This window comes from Rana temporaria, chromosome 5 (genome assembly GCF_905171775.1).
Source record: "Rana temporaria chromosome 5, aRanTem1.1, whole genome shotgun sequence".
NCBI lineage: Eukaryota > Metazoa > Chordata > Amphibia > Anura > Ranidae > Rana > Rana temporaria.
The window spans coordinates 313,084,867-313,105,896 of NC_053493.1; the positions used below are offsets into that span (position 1 = coordinate 313,084,867).

At 44.5% G+C, this 21,030-nt stretch overlaps 1 protein-coding gene across 25 annotated transcripts in view; it reads left to right on the top strand.

Moving 5' to 3' along the window:
• DTNA (dystrobrevin alpha) overlaps positions 1–21,030 on the top strand; it is a 303,735-nt gene that overhangs the window by 129,605 nt on the left and 153,100 nt on the right. The window contains exon 1 of one of the 25 annotated variants that reach the window (XM_040354140.1): positions 14,542–14,630. The exons of the other annotated variants lie outside the window; for them this stretch is intronic. The gene's annotated coding sequence lies outside the window, so the exon portion shown is untranslated. Of the gene's footprint in view, positions 1–14,541; positions 14,631–21,030 lie in introns of those variants that run through there. 25 annotated transcript variants of the gene reach the window in all.

A 21,030-nucleotide genomic window follows, 5' to 3' on the forward strand; every position in this document is an offset into this window, starting at 1 on the left:
ATAAAGGTATTGACTTACTGACAAGCTTTACATTTCCGACAGGCATAAAAACCTGCTCGGTCCCAAAACAATTGGGGTCTATTAGGGGGATCAAGTACTTTTTTTTACCACCCGATCCCCAAAGGACCCAGTCCTTCTATAGATAAAATGAGGAGCAACGGGTAGAGCCTTGCTTAAGATTTTGTCCATTCTTGGGATATCCCAATGACTCATAAAAATGTATTAAATATCCTTTATATTGCTTATGAAGCCACATTCATGTTTCCTGACGCATTCATGGCAGCACACAATGGGTTGTGACTCCGCCCCCACAACCTGACAGGATTGGTTACCTATAAATTTGAAGAGGGAACACCCCGCACCATTCTCTTTTTTATCCTCACCTGACAAGACTGGACGTTACAAGAAGATTTGCCTCTTACCGCAATCGCCCCAGCAGGTTCAGGCCTCTCCTGTTTGGAAGTCCCTCCTGTACAGTCTCTAATAGAGCTATATGGTGGGAACCCCGCTCTGGTGGTCTCAGGGGTCTGTCCAAGGTCTCATCCTGGCAATTTATCCTGGCTGTTTTACAAGCTTTAAATAAGCTTAATATGGCATGGCTCCCCTTTCCTTTTTGCTAGATTCTTTGCTCCCTAGAGGCTGCTGTGCTGCTCTGGCTCATTTTGGTGGTCTTATCTGTTTATTCTAGTCCCCAGTTTGCCCAATAGTTTACCTGGGCTTTGCTGGGCTCTGCTGTCCCTCTCACCGCCGCCACCGCGTCTCCTGGTCGCTCTGCGCATGCGCGCAGCAGGCTGATGGCGTCAGCGATTACCTTTCGCCCTCACCCAAGATGGCGGCGGTCGGCGCGGGACGCTACTGCGCATGCGCGGCCGCGTCATCAGCGCCGCGACTACGGCGCCAATTTTAAAAATAGGGAAATCTGTTTTTCTTCCCTCTAGGCTGCTGCTCTGCCTAAAAAATTTCAGGAAAGCTCTCCAGGTACTTGGGGGCTCCTCTCCTTCCAGGCCCTTCTGCTCCTTTCTCCTCTCCTAAGCCTAACATCTCCATTTCTCTTTTCAGACACCTGCTGCTGTCCTTGCATCCTTTTCATGGAGCCCACTGCCCTAGCAGACCACCACCAGCAAACAAGGTAAGGAGGCCGTCCAAGTTGGTAAGTAGTGAAGAGACAAAAGAGTGCCGGCCACTAACACTGCATTGTTTTTGCAGTCCCATCAGGCCTAGAGATGCAAGCCCACGGCAAAGAAGGAGGTCCAGCCGTGCATCCAGCAAACGCTCTCGCAGAAGTCGGTCAAGATCACCCTCTCGCCATTATCGGAGGCATAGCCGATCACATCGCAGCCGCTCCCGTCGAAGCCGGTCTCACCGCAGACGGTCACCATCAGTTCACCGCGAGCATTTTCAGACCCGTCCTGCAGCAAATGCTTGCTGGGTGTGCGGTGCTGCTGCATTGCCAGGAAAATTAGCCTGTCGCTCCTGTTTTGCCGAGGCAACCAGAGAGAAGGAAGCTGACGCCAGAATGGCCACGGATATCTTAAGAGAGTCGGTACGGGAATCAATCATGGAGACCACGGCCATGCCTACTGACCCTATTCCGGGTCCTTCATCCGCGCACGGCTCGTATGCCCAACTAGCAGAGACCCACTCTGACTTCGGAGAACGCGAGCCAACATCAGGATTTGATTTCAGCTTAGTGGAGCCCTTTGCCCGCTCTGTTAAGGAGGCTATCGGCTGGGAGGAAACCATAGAAGAACCCCAAAAACTCGGGAAATACTTCCCTGAATTAAGAAAAGATCCTGAGCTGTTTCCATTCATTGAGGAACTGGAGGATCTCATTAAGGACGAATGGGAAAAGCCGGACAAGCGGCCCAGCCTGTCCAATAAGCTGGCAAAGCTGTACCCTCTAAAGGAGTCCAAGGTCACCTCCTTCATTAATGCTCCTATTGTGGACTCATCCCTCATGCGACTCGCTAGGCATGTCACCTTGCCGATAGAGGATGCGGTCACCTTCCGTGATGTCCTCGATCGTAAGATCGACTTGGAACTGAAAAAAGCCTACTCCTCGGCAGGGGGGGCCTGCAGGCCAGCCATCACCACAGCGGCCGTAGCTAAGGCCATTTCTGCATGGGCGGCCAATGCGGAGAAAGCCCTCCTAGAAGGGACCGACCAGAATGAAGTGCTCTCCTCCCTACAAGAAATCAGGCTAGCAGGCGACTTCATGGCAGGGGCCTCAGTGGACATTATTCGCTCCACCGCTAGATCTATGTTGGCCTCAGTAATGGCCCGCAGGGCCTTATGGCTGAAACCCTGGGTCGCTGACTCTGCTTCCAAATCTAATTGGTGTAAAATACCCTATGACGGCACGAATCTGTTTGGTGCGAAACTGGACTCAGCAATTTCTAAAGTCACAGGAGGGAAGTCTGGACTTATTCCCTCCGACAGAAAGCCCAAGCCTCAGAAGGGCCCTGCCTTCAGGCGCAATCTGCCGGACAGGTACAGGGATACTAGATCCTACCGCTGGGGGCAGAACCAGGGCAAGGATTTCAGAAGGGATTGGAGGTCGACTCGTCCTTCCTTTGCGAGAGTCCAGAAATCCAAGGCCTTCACCGCCGGAGACCAGCAGAAGTCCTTTTGAAAGCTCGCCTGCCCACCCAGCTCAGGTGGGCGCCAGGCTCAGGAGTTTTGCACGAATTTGGGCAGAGCACATAAGAGACCCGTGGACACTCTCCACGATCAGATATGGCCACAAGTGGAATTTTATGTCACTCCCAGGAAGTTTCTTTCGTCCTACCAAGGTTCCTTCTTCCCCGGACAAGAGGAAACTGCTCCTGCAGTACGTCTCGGAGTTAATTCAGAAGGAGGCAGTCATAGAGGTTCCTCCGCACCTAAGGGACAGGGGATTTTATTCCCCTCTATTCTTGGTGCGAAAGAAGTCGGGGGATCTTCGGCCCGTTCTGGACCTCAAACGGCTCAACGCAAGCATCAGAATAGAGGCCTTCAAGATGGAGAGCCTCCAGTCCATCCTTCTGGCAGTAAATCTGGGAGACTGGATGCTGTCCGTAGATTTGTCGGACGCCTATCTCCATGTGCCAATCCATCCAGCCTTCCAGAAATTTCTCCGTTTCTCCATCAACAAGTGCCACTTCCAGTTCCGATGTCTACCATTTGGCATCTCCTCGGCACCCAGAACGTTCACGAAGGTTCTCCTTCCCCTCATTGCACTCCTCAGGGAAAAGGGGCTACGGGTACACCACTACCTAGACGACATTCTCCTATTGGCAGAAGATCGGGAGACTCTGCTCCTCCAGCGGGAGACCCTAATATCTACCCTCCAGAACTTTGGCTGGTTGATCAACTGGCGGAAGAGCAGCCTACAACCTTCACAGGTCATGATATTCCTGGGAGCAGAGCTGGATACCAAGCGGAACAGGGTACAGCTCCCGTCAGAAAAGGTGGTACCTTTGGTACAGAAAGTACAAAACCTAATGTCGTCCAGACGTCCGTCAGCCAGAGCCTGCCTGAGCATGCTGGGCTCCATGGCATCAACCATACCCATGGTGCAGTGGTCCCAGTGGCACATGAGAACGTTGCAGAACGCATTCCTCAGACAGTGGAACGGGACCTCAATGTCCCAGTCCATCCGTATTCCCGACTGGGTGAAGCACTCACTTTGGTGGTGGACTCACCACCCCAACCTCAGAAGATTCAGGCCTATAGTCCCTCCAAGTCCGGAAATAGTGACTACGGACGCCAGTCAGAGAGGTTGGGGGGCTCATTATCAGGACCATGCGGTCCAGGGTCGTTGGCACTTTCCAGCCCAGGGTGTAGTCTCCAACATATTGGAGCTACGAGCAGCCTTCCAAGCCCTCTTGGCCTTCGCACCTCTACTACGAGGGAAGAGTGTCCTTCTCCGGATAGACAACAAGGTCGCGGTGGCCTATATTCGAAGACAGGGGGGTACCCGGAGTCGCACGCTGTCGGAAGAAGTTCGTCCCATAGTGGAGTGGGCTCAGGTACACCTTCTGGACCTGAATGCAGTATATGTCCCGGCGGCGCAGAATGTGCTAGCCGACTATCTGAGCCGGGAATCGCTCTCGAACAACGAGTGGTCTCTGAACCACCGGGCATTCTCCCTCCTAACGAAGGCATGGGGCATCCCAGAGGTCGACTTGGCAGCAACACCAGCGAATGCCAAATGCCCGAGGTTCCTCTCCAGAGCTCCCTTTCGGTCAGCCGAGGGGACGGACTGCCTAGTACACCCGTGGGACTTCAACCTGGGGTACATCTTTCCCCCAACTCCTCTAATAGCGAGGTTCCTAGCCAGGCTCCGGAGATCCTCAGTCACAGTAATCATGGTGGTGCCATTCTGGCCGAGGAGGCCGTGGTTCACGACCCTCTTGCAGCTCAACACCCGGCCTCCAATCCACCTGCCGTTCTCAGCAGATCTCCTATATCAAGGCCAGTTCCTCCATCCGGCCCCGGACAGACTGCACCTAACAGCATGGAGGTTGAGAGGATTAGGCTGAGAGAACAAGGTTGCTCCCAAGAGGTGATAACGACACTGATGCAAGCCAGGAAAAATTCCACAAATACCACCTACACTAGGGTTTGGGAAAGATTCTTCCTGATGGCACAATTAAAAGGCTGGGATCCTGTCTCTCCAGCTCCATCCCAAATTCTGGAGTTCCTGCAGTCGGGCGTTGATAAGGGACTTAATTCAAGTACCCTCAAGGTACAGATATCCGCCCTGTCCGCCAAAACAGGCACTAGATGGGCTATTCATCCTCTGGTTATTCAATTCATGAGAGCTTGTCTGAAGATCAGACCCCCCAGAAGACCATCCTTTCCTACATGGGACCTTTCGGTGGTTCTAGAAGCTCTCTCCTTACCACCCTTTTTTCCGTTTGACTCCATTTCCCTGTGGGACTTGACTCTGAAATTATCCTTCCTCATCGCTATTTCTTCAGCCAGAAGGGTGTCAGAGATCCAGGCGCTGATGGCCAAGGAGCCCTACTTAGTCTTCCTATCCGACAGAGTGGTACTAAGGACTTCAGATCGTTTCCTACCAAAGGTTGCTTCGGCCTTCCACTACAACCAGGATATCGTCCTTCCACACCTTACGGACGAGAACGGCGAACCCCACGCCTTGGACATTAAGACTACTATATCCAGCTACCTTTCGGCTACCACTCACCTTCGAAAGACAGAGGCTCTCCTGATCATTCCACACGGAGCCAGACGCGGCCAAGCAGCTACTTCTCGTACCATCGCCTCCTGGCTAGTCAAAACTATCGAGAAGGCCTACTCCGTTCAACAACTTACAGTTCCGGAGGGCATCAGAGCGCACTCGACCAGGGCAGTGGCAACATCCTGGGCAGCATATTGTGGTGTCTCATCAGAATCCGTCTGCAGGGCAGCAACCTGGTCTTCCAGGCATACGTTTATATCCCACTATAGAGTGGACGCTGCTCTTTTGTCTACAGCCGACTTTGGTAGATCCATTATCAGGGCCAATTCTTCCGCTCACTAGGAAATAAATACTATTGCATTAAACCCTCCCGACTGGCGAGTTATTTCCCATTGTGTGCTGCCATGAATGCGTCAGGAAAACGGAAAATTGTATACTCACCTTTCCGTAATTTTCCTTTCCTGACGCATCTTCATGGCAGCACACAGATCCCACCCTGCTGTTTAATGTTGATATATACAGAGAATGGTGCGGGGTGTTCCCTCTTCAAATTTATAGGTAACCAATCCTGTCAGGTTGTGGGGGCGGAGTCACAACCCATTGTGTGCTGCCATGAAGATGCGTCAGGAAAGGAAAATTACGGAAAGGTGAGTATACAATTTTCCGTTTTTTACATCCTGATGTCTATCTCTGGGAAGCAGACTAGATTCCTGTGAGGTTAGCCTATCTAGATATGGTGCCTCATAACCCTTTTCCACAAGGCAGCTTTTAATTTGTTGGGCTTTATTCGCATAATCTGTCTCCAAAGTGCAGTTGCGATGAATGCGCATAAATTGTTCCTTTTGGTATATGAAGTAGCCACAGTGGATGGTGTCCACTGTGGACAGGTATATAACTGTTATGATCAGTACTTTTAAAAAAGGCTTTGGTAGGTAATCATTTTTCACTTTCCATCACTGTGACATACAAATTAATGTGGTTACAATTAAACTGATGTTATTAGTGTTGGTGTTCAACCATTTTGTGAATTCAATGACGATTCTAATCCCTGCCAAATAATAAAAAGGTCATCAATATATCGTTGGTAAAAAAAAAAAAACTGTTCTTTTTTTCTGTTATAGATCCACTTAGCCTCCCACTCGCTCAAGAATAAATTGGCGAGACTGAGTGTGAATTTCGCGCCCATTGCCACACCTCTCTTTTGACTGTAACAGTTACCAGCATACCAGAAATAGTTATGTGTTAAGCAAAAATCCAACACCATCCTTAAAAACTTTTTTTTGGATGTATGGTATGTCTTCCCTTTTGCAGAATGCCCAATTAAGTGCTAGTATCGTATCATCGTGTTGTATGATCGTATACAGTGATGAGATGTTGGCTGTTGCCAAAATCAAAGTCATTGGGTATAGCGACATTCCTTAATTGTAAGAAGTTTGTAATATCTTTGAGGTATGCCTAGGTGCATACTACACTCGTTTTGGAGGAAGTGGTCTAGGTATTGTCCTATCCGGGATGTAACCGAGTCACTGCCATTTACTATTGGTTTGGCTAGTGGATTTACATGGTCCATATGTATTTTAGGTACCGTGTATACCATGGGGATACGACTGAAGCTGGGACATAGGCTTTCTCCTTTTTTTTTTTTTTTTTTAAGTGATCACTTTCATGTAAAAGCCAACTAAATTGTATAAATACATCCTGTAGCTGTTGGTAGGATCCTTATCTAGTTGAAGATATGTATTGTCATCAGCTAACATAGTCATGAGTTGGGAGTGATAAAAAGTTTTGTGCATTATCACTACACCCCCTCCCTTATCTGCAGGGCATATGACTATCTTCTTCCTGTTCTCCAAGGCCTTAATGCTCTCTTGGATATGTTTGGGATTTAAGCTCTTTTTCTGAACGAATCCATCCAAATCTTTCAAAAGTAATTGTTTGAACACCTCTACCTGATCGTTTGAAGGTTGAGGTCGATTAAAGAAGGATCTATTCTTAAAATATTCTCAAATATTTGTGTACCATTTATGATGTTTTAACTTGGGATGCATAGTTGTATTAGTCCATAATGTATGTGTGCAGGAGGGATCACTCATTGCCTTTTAAATGCCACTGAGGTTCCGCCACTAGTGTTTACAGGTAGATGTGTATGCAAGAGATCATATGCACAAAACCTTGACCGGGGGCGTTGCTGGAAGCGGTAACACTCGTGGTGACGTATGAGAGTTATCTCCTGCCATCCTTGGCCATATAATGGACGAGCCGTGCCACGTGGCCACACCCTCCGATGAAGACATGATGACGAAACGCGTTTGTGCGTGACCATGCGGCTCACTTGTCACTCACAGCAAGTGTCATTACGCTGCCGGCGGTTTCTACGAACTTAGGCGGTGGTGAGAAAGACGCATTTCTGTACATTGACACGTGGTTTATATTCATACACCTTGTAAGCATAACATGTATGCAGGGTTTGAGTATTATAATAAAGCGACAGTATTGCACTATGTAGAGTATCCTTTTGTATCTTTTCATATGACACCTGTTAAGCTGAGCTGTTCAAAGTTAAGATTACTGTTGATCCAGTGAAAAGGCTTCAGATGATCTATGAATAAGAGGAGTTTACATGCTTTCTCATACTTGGCTTTCGTGAGTACATTCACAAAGGGGTGCTCACGAGGTGGATCGGTGGTGGTATTCGCGATATAAGAACTCTTTGGATACAACACGATACACGATTTAGGATTATTTGCATAACTTCGTCATCATTTCACTGGAAGGGTGTTTTGAAGTATGTAGCCCTTGGCTTGCTATAGTTTGCACATATATGTTTTTAATCATGCTGTATGGAAAAATCATTTAACCCAGGGCTCAAAATTTCAAGTCCTGAGCTACTAGCCAAGCCTCAAGGGTTACTCGCCAACAGTTGCCCCACCCAACCCCTACCATGCCCCACCCTAAACACGCCCTCATAAATCTCATAAAATTACACTTAAATGTTTTATGCAGAATTAAGTTCTAAAAATAAATATAAACAACTTTATCTGTGCCCACCAATGCAGCCTGCCCATATCCGCCGATGCAGCCTGCCCATATCCGCCGATGCAGCCTGCCATGTCCACCAATGCAGCCTGTGCCCATCATGCTGCCTGTGTCCTTCATGTTGTCTGTGCCCATCATGCTGCCTACCTGTGCCCATCATGCTGTCTATATGTGTCCTTCATACAGGGAACAGAGAAGAGGAAGTTGATTACCGGGTGGATGATGAGCGCACCGAGGAACACCACGGCTTTCATTTCAAATGCCGTATGTTCCCGCCACTCGCCGTCACATAAAGCCCCGCCCCCTGGCCTGAGGGAACTTTGATACACGTCACTCTTGATTGGATCACACGGCAATTGAAATGAAAGCCGCGAGTGATGTTCCCTGCGCTCTGATGATCCGGCCGAGTGCTCTCCTCTCTTCCCCCTCCACCACGAGCACTGGGAGAAGGACTCCCATACAACCCTGCATGCTGGCGATGCTCGCTTCCCAGGCAGCCCTTCCTCGCCAGCCCTCAAAATCCAAAATGCGAGCAGGCAAGTGGAATTTTTGAGGGCTGCTGTAAAGAGCTTACAATCCAAGGACAGGACACTGTGAAATTTGCACTATTCCCCTATCATCAGTCAGTGCGGACTGGGGAATCATCAATTGTCTTCTCTCACGGCTGTTCTTTATAGCAACACACTAAGCTGTAGCACATACAGGTGACACTGTCATGTAGGAATATATGGAAATTCTACCAGAAGTCATCTCTTCATACAGGACAGCCTCCTAAATATACAGCAGCCATTTCCATCCAATATGTGTGGCCCCAGTCTTCTCTCTTCTCACCTGATCAATCACACTCTCCAATCCACTCATCCCAACTGCTTCCTCCATGCTCCGACCACACTCTGCCCACAGCCTGCCAGCAAAGGGGCGGGGTCTGCCCAAACCTAACACATGCTTGAGCAAAGATAGGCTGGCTGTCGGCTAAGGCCTGCGTTGCGGGGCGAGTGGGCGAGGTGTCACCATGGATACGCGCTAATGAGCGTCTGTTGTGCTAACATTCTGCGGGCAGATCGGGCGCTCATTGTTGCTGCACCTAAATGTGAGGATACGGGGCGGAGGCACAGCTACAGACGCTTCCCCAGGGTCAGCGTGTGTATTGCTCGTTCTCTCACACAGCCCCGCCTCCTCCTAACCCCCCGCCTGTATGCTGGTCCAATGCTGGGATGCATTCTGTCTATTACAGGTGCGGGGTTAGGAGGAGGCGGGGCTGTGTTTGAGAATGAGCAGAGCAAAGTTAAATGTTATGCTATACCGCTCGGTGATACCGCGGTCCTCCTCCACCTCCATGCACTCTGCCATAGGCGATCACTGGGAGAACAACTCCCGATCAACAACGGTTGCCGGCGGTGCTGGCCCCCCTTCTGCCAGGCAGCCCAGCTCCTCGCCAGACCTCGTTTTCCACTCGCAAAATGCGAGTAGGCGAGTGGAAAATTTGAGGTCTGATTTAACCCATTGCATGTCATTGTATTGCACTGAATATCTATTGTGATTTCATTAGCGCTGTTACTGTTTTAATTTTAATCAAAGCATATTTTTAATGTATACATTTTTTTTTATTGCTTGTCCCGTTTACAATGACACTAAAATTATGATTCTGGTAGAAAGCATTCCAAAGTTATATACAAACTAAAGGTGACAAAAAATAATGAACCAAATGGCTACAAATAGAAAAACAAAGTTTAAATATTAATGGGTAGAAAAGTAGAGATAATCAAAAAAAAAATCACCGGGAAAATAATAGCTTGTTGTAACAAGCATTTCCTAGCTGATATTTGAATTTTATTTTATGCCAGGCTTACATGCAGAAATGGAATATTGCCTTTTAAAGGCATAAACAAAGCAGTTAAGAGACTATTATATGTTGTGAAATGGCAGGCTGCAGAACCATCTATTTTTGTGCCATTTTGAAAATGTCAAATATTTTGTGCTTTCTTCAAAGTGTTTGCTAATGTAAAATCTTAACTAAGGCTGAACTTTAAAAATTGTAAAAAAAATATTCTATTGTAATTGGGTAATACGCATATAAGTAATTTTTAGCTAAATAACCATAAAAGTATTGACACCTGCAGGTTAATGGTAGATTTAAAACTAGCCTGAGGTGTTGCTAAGGTGTGTACATATACATGCTAACTGAGTCTGAACAATCCATGTGTGTTTTTTTTTATTTTTTGTGTTTTTTTATGAAGTGTTTAACTTTTGTTCATCTTTGTTTGCATCTCAGGATTTGCAATCTCCTGCTGTATTTTACACCCACATCCTGTCTACATGCATGCACTCCACCAACATTTGCCTGTAGTCTTCATTGGAAGCGTTTGACAGGGTATAATGTTACTCATTACATTAAAGGACCAGAAAGAGTACATTAACATATTCATCTTTCTGTATCACTGGATCCATGGATCATTTTGACATTTCACAGAAAGTAACCATTTTAAATAATTTCTTCTTTTACTATCATGCCCAGGTTTTTATGCTTTGGATTAGATCGGTAGTCTCCAAACTGTGGCCTGGGGGCCATAAGTGGTCTTTTGCTTGCCTTTATCCTGCCCTTGGGGCAATATTCCATTCACTGATACCAACAATGGGGCATAATTCCTGTCGCTGACACCAACAATGGGGCACAGTTCCTTCCATTGACCCCAACGATAGGGAACAGTTCCTTCCATTAACACCAACAATGGGGCACTAGTCCTTCCACGGACGCCAGCGGTGGGGCACTAGTGCTCCCACAGCTGCTGCGTTGAGGCACTAGTCCTCCCACGAACGCCAGTGATAGGGCATTGTCTACACCTACTGGATGCCAGGACATTCTCTACTTCCACTGGCCCTAGTCCGCCCCCCCTAAAGTCTGAAGGACAGTAAACCTGATGTTGGGGTGAATTGTTACAATAAACGTTGTATCGTAACACATTTCATGTATGCTGATTATTTTCCAATCATTTTTTATTAAAGTCGATGTAAACCCGAAAAAAATATGTACTGTATTTATTGGCGTATAACACTCACTTTTTTACCCTGAAAATAGAGGGTAAACTGTTCCTGCGTGTTATACGCAGGGGGCCGTGGAAAGTTTTTTTCCTGAAACTATCCTCTTAAAGTTAGGGTGCGTGTTATATGCCTGTGCGTGTAATACGCCGATAAATACGGTAATTAAAGCTTGTACAGTATAGGATTTCATGTTATCTGTGCCCAGTCTTGCCATGAACAGTTAATCCAGGTCTGAGCAATCCTATCTTTTTTTCAGTGAGATAAAAACAGACAGAGAAATAGGAGTCAGTTTGTCCCCCTTTGTTTTGAACAACTTCAAATCGTCTTACTCAGGGGTCTCCAAACATTCTAAAGGCTGAATTCTATGCATAAAGGTGAAAAAACCTTCAATGTGCAGCTCTCCCCCCATTATATTCACCGGAGCCTTATCCTGATACAGCTACATGCACGAGAGCAGAAGCTCTCTTGGGTGTCTCCTTCCTCATTGACTGAGACACAGTGGTGGGAGCCATTGGCAGTCACTCACAGCCAATGAGTGGGGGTGGGGGTGGGGCTGTGCCATGCTGTGTGTGTGTCTCATAGACACACGGAGGAAGCTCGGGAACGAGCATGCATGAGTGTTGCTAGAGCAAACAGCTTGCTATGGGGCAATCAGAAGGGATAAGGGGCCGGCAGGGAAAAATTCTGCTGCTGCTGTGTCTCAGCCAATCAGGAGGGAAAGTCGTGGATGGCTGAGACACTCATGGACCTCACTGGCTAGAGATAAGGCTCAGGTAAGTATTAGGGCTGCCGAGGTGGGCTGCTGCACACAAAAGGCTTTTTATCTAAATGCATAGAATGTATTAAGATAAAAAACCTTCTGACTTTACAACCACTTTAAATCTGGTGCCGACAGAAGATTACATATTTCCAATATACCACAACATGCTACTATAGAAATTCAATAACTGTCCAGCTTCTCAATTTGGCCAAACCATTGATTCCTTTACATTGAAATTGAGTTCCCTTGGTAAAAGATTGATTGTACAAAATTGATTCTTTATATGCCTTGTCTTCAGTTATTATTATTTCAGTTTTGCAAACTTTGGCTTATCTGGTACCCATTTAAGGATTTGCCTGGTTAGGCCTCATGCACACTGGACATTATAAAAATGCTGATAGCGTTGGCTGTAGCTGTCCAAAGAGCTTTGCAGCATTTTTTAAAGTGGCGTTTTTAGTTTTTTTTTTTTTTTTAACAAAACTATACTCCCACAAAAGCTTATGGCTCAAAACGGCTGATAAACGCAAAATAACCACGTTTTGCAGATTTTTTTCAGTGTTTTTAAGCTTTTATCAGCGTTGGAGTGTTTTTACAGCTGAAAGACTTTTCTCAAAACCCACTAGTTCTGGGTTTTTTTTTCCAGCCAGAAAACTCCCCTGCCAGAAAATCCTAATAACAGCCTATGTGTGCATGGACAACATAATGGGGAGTTTGGGATGGAGGGACTTGACTGGCCTGACCTCAACCTGATAGAACACCTTTGGGATGTTTTAGAGAAGAGGCTGCAAGCCAGGCATTCTCGTCCACATCAGTGTCTGACCTCACAAATGTGCTTCTGAAAGAATGATCAAACAATTCCTGATTTATTTTCCAATCATTTTTTATTAAAGTGGATGTAAACCCGGAAAAAAATATGTAATTAAAGCTTGCAGCTTGTAAAGTATAGGATTTCATGTTATTTGTGCCCAGTCTTGCCATGAAGAGTTAATCCAGGTCTGAGCAATCCTTTTATTTTATTTTCCAGTGAGATAAAAACAGACAAATAGGAGCCAGTTTCTCCCCCTTGCTGTGAGTGACAGGTGATTTATATATCTCATGCACAAGCCAGAGAGAGACATTCTGTGTACTCCAGATCCCCTCCTCCTTTCTTCTCCAGCTCTCCCAGGATTGGCTGATCCACATTTCAGCATGATTGGGAATGCTGAAGTAATGTGGTGACTTTTCTGGGTTTTGACTGGATGCTAGTGATCATAGCAGAAGTTCAGTGTAAGAAATACACAGGAGAAAATGAATATTGACAAGGGGAGTGTAGAGGTGGGCAGGGAGTCTGACATCACGACTTCACCCACCGAGCTCCGGACAACAGACCCACCCTCAGAATCTGCATATTTTCGGTTATCATAACAGACAGAGGGGAGGCATTTGACAGGTAAGGATACATGCAGGAGGTATGTATATCCTTAAAGATACCCACTATGGTAGTAGTTTAGAAAGGATGAGGGTGGGTTTACATCCACTTTAAGGTTTTAAATCATACAGATATAAAACCATACAATAAAGTATAAAAAAATACCAGTAGTACATGAGAACATTAGTGACATACACCATTGGTCGTTAGGAATCGTATAATGTAATTTTGGGCTATGACTATAATTCATAATAACTAAAGGTACATACTCAGAAGACGATGCATGACTGGGGGAAATCCTCATCTAAGAGGTGGGGTCACCTCAGCCATGAATCGATCATGGTCTTTGTGGTATACTGATTCCTTTAGGGATTATACACCTTGGAAATTCCATATGCCTATTTTCTGTCCTGGGGGGCAGATGTTGACATTTATGATTGTCGGGATATAGTGATGGAACTAACTATTTGTACCCTCACCATTACAATATACCATCTGTGTGTGGTCACTTATTCAACCCACCCTGCTGATGATAATATAGGGGTGCCTGGTGCCCCTGTGCAGTGGTAAGGCCTCCATCTACAGATTGATTTGTGGGTTTCTTTGCTGTAGCAACAATTTATGCATTTGTTCCTCATGTGCTCTATTTGAATGGGACAGGTTTACAATAATGACACATGATACTTTGCTATGAAAGACATATGAAGTCACAGTGACATGATTGTTACGGATAGATTTCACATGCATAGTTTTGGCTGAAAATGGTAACAATGTTATGTGAATATAGCTTTAATGGCATTATAAAACCCTAACCTTCTCAGTATAAACCTAGACTAATCTTTTGATACAGACTTCTAGTTCCAGTGTAAGCTGTAAAGTCTTTAGGCAGAGAACGGTGATGTAGATCTGCCTGGTTGGAAGAGGCGACAGATTACGTTGCACCACAGAAAAAGAGGAGGTGGGGGGGCCCTTTGTCATTTGCCTGTACGGGAGTTGCTGTATTCAGAATTGCTATAGCAACAGACCACATGATAAGGTGTATTAAATTGCTGTGCTGTGATCATGCTCGCAGAACCAAGATTTTTTTTTTCCTCTGCTTTCATTGAATTTGAAGGTTACTGTGGCCGTAACGATCTCACATTTTTACATTACAATGTACATGCATAGATGACTGAGCCATAGCGTGCAGGAATTATAGCCGGGTAAGTGTTTTTTTGTAAAAACTCTTTTATACTCAAACTATTGTGTAACATTTTATTTTGCATGAAATGAAAGTTCCAGGAAGTGATAAAAGTGAGATGCTATGCACCCATGTTCTTGTAATAAGTCACTTTTTAATCTTACCGGCTACTCTGCACACAATCATTATTGATGCACTCTAAAGCAACATCCTCTGCTGAGTAACTTGTTCAAACTCTGACTTTGTGCTGCTTGTTTGTAAGGTGCAGTATTCCAAATGTAGCTCCTCCTGGTTAATATGTATATATCACAAATAATGTAAGTTTATTGGTACAAGTCGGTGACAACGATTCACACAGTAACTGGAGAGCTTCTTCTATAAAGACAGTTCTCCATTGTGTTTTACATAGTGCACTGCAAGTACAAATGTACTATAAATACGATGTTGTAGCTGCTCAAGGATAGAGCAGACCTAGAGAGTTCTCTTCTGTTTGTGTGTATGTGTGTATATATATGTTTGTGTGTGTGTGTTTATGTATGTATGTGTGTATGTGTGTATGTATGTGTGTGTGTATGTATGTGTGTGTGTATGTGTGTATGTGTGTGTGTGTGTGTGTGTGTGTGTGTATGTGTGTGTATATATATATATATATATATATATATATATATATATATATATATATATATATATATATATATATATATATATATATTTAAAAATCTCTATCACACACACTATATTGCCTTTACATGAAGTTTAATGACACCCCAGTCCGTAGGGATCAATATTGAGTTGGCCCACCCTTTACAGCTATAACAGCTTCAACTCTTCTGGGAAGGCTGTCCAAAAGTTTTAGGCGTGTCTATGATAATGTTTGACCATTCTTCCAGAAGTGTATTTGTGAGGTCAGGCACTGATGTGGACAAGAAGGCCTGGTTCGCACTCTCCGTTTTAATTCACCCCAAAGGTGTTCCATCAGGTTACGGTCAGGACAAGTCAAGTTCCTCCACCCCAACCTCGCTCTTCATAGAATGCATGAAGGTAAAAAACCTTGAGACGTAGTAATTCATAATATAAGATAGGAACCGATCAATAAAGTGCTAAACAAGCCTCCTATCATGGGAATACTCAGCCTGATGGATTTGGAGAGACAGCAAGAAAAAACATAGATATGGAGAAGGGCATTTTAAATGGTAATGCCCCTAGGTAGGTCAAGATCTATTACAAACAATTGCATACCTTAAATATAAAAACATTTATTTTTATAAAAAAAGACAGCATTAGACAGTAAAGGCAAATATAAGCCCACTTATAAACAAAAAAGATATGCGTCAATAGTAGGAACCATGATACCTGTTTGAACATGTACTACACGGAATTCACCTACATGTTTTGCGGCACAAGCCGCATCTTCAGGGCTTCAGAATCCATGTCTGGTTCAGAAAATATCACTAGAATAATTGCATCAAATGCATTTGGGCTAAGGGGAGACTTCAAATGACACTTCAACCAGCTTATATCAAGTACCAAAAGGGCTATCGATCAGGACCAAACATTAAAGAAGGTATTTGCTGAGCCAAAGAGTGTAACACTGGTGACAGTGCTCAGGAGTTGGACAAATAGAAGTATCAACAGAAATCCAATGAGTGCAATAGCAGGTGTATCATTGTATCATATGGAAGATCTTTCCAAGGGAAATGTATGGGCTAGACCAGTGGTTCTCAACCCTGTTCTCAAGTAAACCCAACAGGCCATGTTTGCAGGTGCTTTAAATTGAGTCGATGGCTTGGTATTTTGGACAGCTATTTTATGTAAGCGAAAATCCCAAAACATGGCCTGTTGGGGGTACTTGAGGACAGGGTTGAGAACCACTGGGCTAGACATACACAATGGATAAACACTTCAAAGATAGAAGAGGTTGGTGTCTGGGTCTCCTGGGGGCCCACTGATCCAGCAGAAACCAGACACGTATTCTGAAGCCCTGAAGAAGCAGCTTTTGCTGCGAAACTTGTAGGTGATTCCCCTAATTAACCATTATTACCATGTGTGTTTAAATTAAGGGGGGGGGGTCGGGGGGGTCAAGGGATGGAATACCGGTGTATACCACCGTCTCTATTCCACCATAAATTTCTGTGTTTTCTTACCACATATTTCTACCCCTTTTGTCTAGGCTGAGACAAACCATTAACCACTAACAGGGGTTTTTACAATGATCAGCTCAAAAATATATATTTTTTGCTTTTAACTGCCTAAAAAGTGTTAGCTGGAGTTCACCCACAGTTTGTTAGTCAAGTGCACCTAAATCTACCCTATCCCCAGATTCACAGTGCTGCTGTCCAAAGGCATCTCTGTTTTCTTTCCCAGTGGAGTGGAGACGCCACTTGTGTGTTACTGGACAGATCACTAGTTGAAAATAATAAATTAAGCATTTAAAGATTGGCAAGTTGCAATATATATAAAAAAATTAAAAGCACCAGAAAACAGATAGTAAACATTGGTTTAAGGCTGGATTGTGTGTTTTTATGTGTGTGTAATAAAACGGTAGATATGCATTTTCATGTACTGCCGTCAACAAACATGGGCCTTATAGGGCCTATGCACCTCAACACATCACACAGATGTGAGATCATTTAAAACGAGGACTAATCTATGTACATGCATTAAAACTCAAGTTAATTCCTAGGTTTTGATGGACCTCAAAAGAGCAAATTTAATATAAAATAAAAACATTGGCTGATAAACCTGTACTGAAACATAAAATGGTAGTAAACAGTAAGCACACCCAGGTAATCTAAGATGGCATATTTCAAAGTTTCTCAGCAGGTGTTGCTTCTTTAAATACATATTTTTAAAATGTGATATTTGCTTTATAAATCGGCTTTGTAGATTTTGTCGGTCATTCATTAAAAGGATCAGTAAAGTAAACATCTAGCTGACCGGCAAACTTTAGTGTACTTAACACACTCTGCTCTAGAATCTTCTGTTGGCTGTATTGTTAGTACAAGGGTCGGCACTGGTCTTTGAAACAGAGGACCTGTCCACTAAATGTAATATCAAACTAGTTCAATCTATCTTACTGGAACTGTGACTAAGGAAAAATGCTGATGAAAGGAAAATGCCCACTTTTATATGAGAATCTAACAATAGTAGTTAACCATTTTTTATCCACTGGTAGAACAAAAAGGCCTCTCTTGACCTCTGGTTGCTGGAAAGGTAATTACTTGGACTGTGTTTGCTTTGATTACTTTGCAACCAGACCAATGCTTCCATATACAGTAAATGTCTGTGCCAAGTGAGTTGTTAATTAGATATTTTAAAGCTGACACCTAGCCTAAAGTGTTATAACACAATATAAAAAATGTAATAATCACTGGCGTCCCTTTTTATGTGAATGCGATCTGTGGTTTCTCTCTGTGGAGTGATATCATGGATTTCTTGAAAAGGTATTTCCCACAACAGAGCATGGTCCCCAATCGGGGGTTCTCAGTAACGTTTGATGTTGCAGATATTCTGCTATATTCTATAAGGGTTTTTTCACATAGGCGGATCTGCCTGCGCAGTGAGCGATCTATACTCTGATCCCCGCTGAGCAGGCGGATGACAGGTCCGTCTCCGCTTCACTTATGCAGAGTGGGTACAGCATGCTTTCATCTATGGAGGGTCAGATGTAAACGGGCCACCTGTCCATTTACATCCTACTGTCATCTGATCCAATCCGCGAGACGGATGAGAAACGGATCCCCCTACCCGCCCTGTTTTTATCGGATGTCAGTGAGTATAAATGGGCACATGTTCGTTTACATCTGTCGCTCCATAGAGGGCAATGGATGGTCCGATCAGGTCCACTTAAAGGGGTTGTAAAGACAAAAATATTTTCCTCTTAAATTAAAGTCTGACAGTAGCTGATAAAGTAAAAAGTAATGTTTTGCATTGTAACTAGTTTGATACCTGTTGAAATTGAGCTGTTTTATTCACCTCCGTCACTCCTGAATCATTATTCTCACTGACTTCCTGGTTTGCGGTGCGCATTCATTCTTGCTACATCACGGCCTAATGGGAACTACAGTTCCCATTAGGCTCAGCCTCCATGCCTGTGAGGGATAAGAGAGCATCTTCACGCAGGGCTGTAGTCATAGGGAGGGGGTGAGCACATTCTGCTTTCCACCATCCAAAACGGCTCAGATGCTGGTGGAAAGCAAGAAGAGGAGTGACAGGAAATGGCATTTTCAAACCTGGATTGCTGTATTTTGGAGGTCAAAAGGAAAAACGAGCTAAGTGATATTTAAATGCTCTAGCTTACAGCAATCAATCGATCTAATAAAAAACGAACCTTTAGTGTTCCTTTAAGAAACTGACAGGTGGACCCGATCAGTATATCTATATGAACGGGGCCTAAAGGAAACCATTTTTGTATACATTTTGTTACAATTTAGTAATCGCTCCAAGCATTATTTGTCCACATTAAGGACCCATCCTTAACCGTGGACCCGCCCACACCTTTAACACTCGCCCACCAGTGTGCGTTGTGTAGGGGCGGTGCAATGTGGTGTTACACTGTTTACAGTTTTTCCTATCTTTTTTTTTTATCTTTATTGAAATGTCACAAAATGGCACATTTAATTTTGTTTCATGTCCTACATAAAAATGCAACCTGTCCTACTTTTTTCTGCGCACCTCGATGCAGTGCATTGGTGTGAATTACAACAATGCGACCAATTGCCTTATCTTTGTACTAGGACTGCTTTGGGCAATGTTGGTGTGGTGGGAATAGACCTTTTTACTACACTTCTTCTATTTTTCTTTTTTGTTTTCTTTAATGCAAGAGGTGTCCCAGCTTAAAACACCATACACACAGGCCGAATGTCCGAAGACATCGGTTGGTTTAAAAAAAAAAAACATCTGACAATCGGCCCGTGTGTATGCCACTGTGTCCGACAGAAGCTGGCCGAGTATGCTGGAAAACCAGCAGCTGACTGACTCCTGATCATCATTCTCAGCCAATGGCAGAGAACACTGATCGAAGCATCCCGCTGTCAGAACGCAACAGCTCAGCAGGGGAGATCACTGCACTAACTACTAACTTTGCATAGCTAGTACAGTGGCTCTGATCACAGCTAGTGTGTACCAGGCATAAATCTATGCACACAGAAAGCTCAGGTCCAGTACATTTTTTTTTCTTTTTATAAGAGCACTGTTAAATCAACATTAAGCAGAAAAAGCTTTTGGGATTTCTGCCTGTACATAGTCACTTCTCTGTAGGCTTGTGTCATCTTTATGAATCTGTGTGAAGCATTATGGACACGCTACAGAAGAAAAAAAAAAAAAAAAACGTTCCTGCTGTGTACTCAGCTAAATAACAGTGGAAAGGATACATTCACAAAGACACAGCAGGGTACGCTGCTCATAGGATTTACGTCCAAGTGAGCTGAGCCAGATAGTTCTGTTCTGCTTGCACTGAATAGATCTATACAGGACGTGTTATGCACACATGCAGAATTGCCTTTTTTAACTTGGCCTAAGTGGAAGGTAAAACATGTCCTCAGTTCTTTTTAATGTTCTTATAGTCCTTGGTCCTTTCAGTATGGCAATTTCCCGAATTACACCCCATGGGGTCATTTTGTACAGATCTTTATTTGATATAGAATTTTTTTTAGTGTATGGCTAGCCAGCACATTTTTTTCATGTTTTATATAGAGTAGGGAAGGTTTAAAACACCTGTCAGGTTATTTGCTGTATTGTAGGGGAGATTTCCCTTCACTTCCTGTCCCAGAAGGCCAACAAGGTGGAGGGAATTCCCCTATTACACAGGTGTCGGCAGAAGCTATCCAATTGAAACATTTCCCCTTACCTGTTCTTGTAACAACTTCTGTTTTGGTGACAGTGGTTCAGAAACCTCCATTCCTCACCCCCAAACCCAACCCCCCCCCTGCCATTTTTTTACATTGTGGCAAGGGTTAATATTATGAAGAAGCCATGACAGGCTCATCAGGAAATCCCAACTGTGTACGCCCTTTCTGGTATCGCAGCTTCTATGAATGAATGAAACGTCATCTATATGAAGGATGGGGGGATGATTAAAAGGTCCACCTCCTCCATTCATAGATCATGTTTCTTTCCTAGAGACTGTAGTACCAGCTTCTGTATATGGGGAGCTGGGCATAAAGGGTGGGCCTAGTCAAGCACTTTTGATGGTGAGTGCCTTTCACAGCATCCTTTGTTTTATTGACCCCCGTCGCACCAGAAGTTTATGGGGTGGAGGGGTGGGAGAGATAGAGGAACATTTTTGCTAAACGAGGGCACGGCTACCCAATGTACATGTCTTACTGAAAGTTAAGGTAACTTTTTTTAATTTTGGGTAGAGCAAGTATGTCCCATTTGGTAGAATTCCCCTTCCCTTCTTGTCCTATAGCCAAAACGGGAAG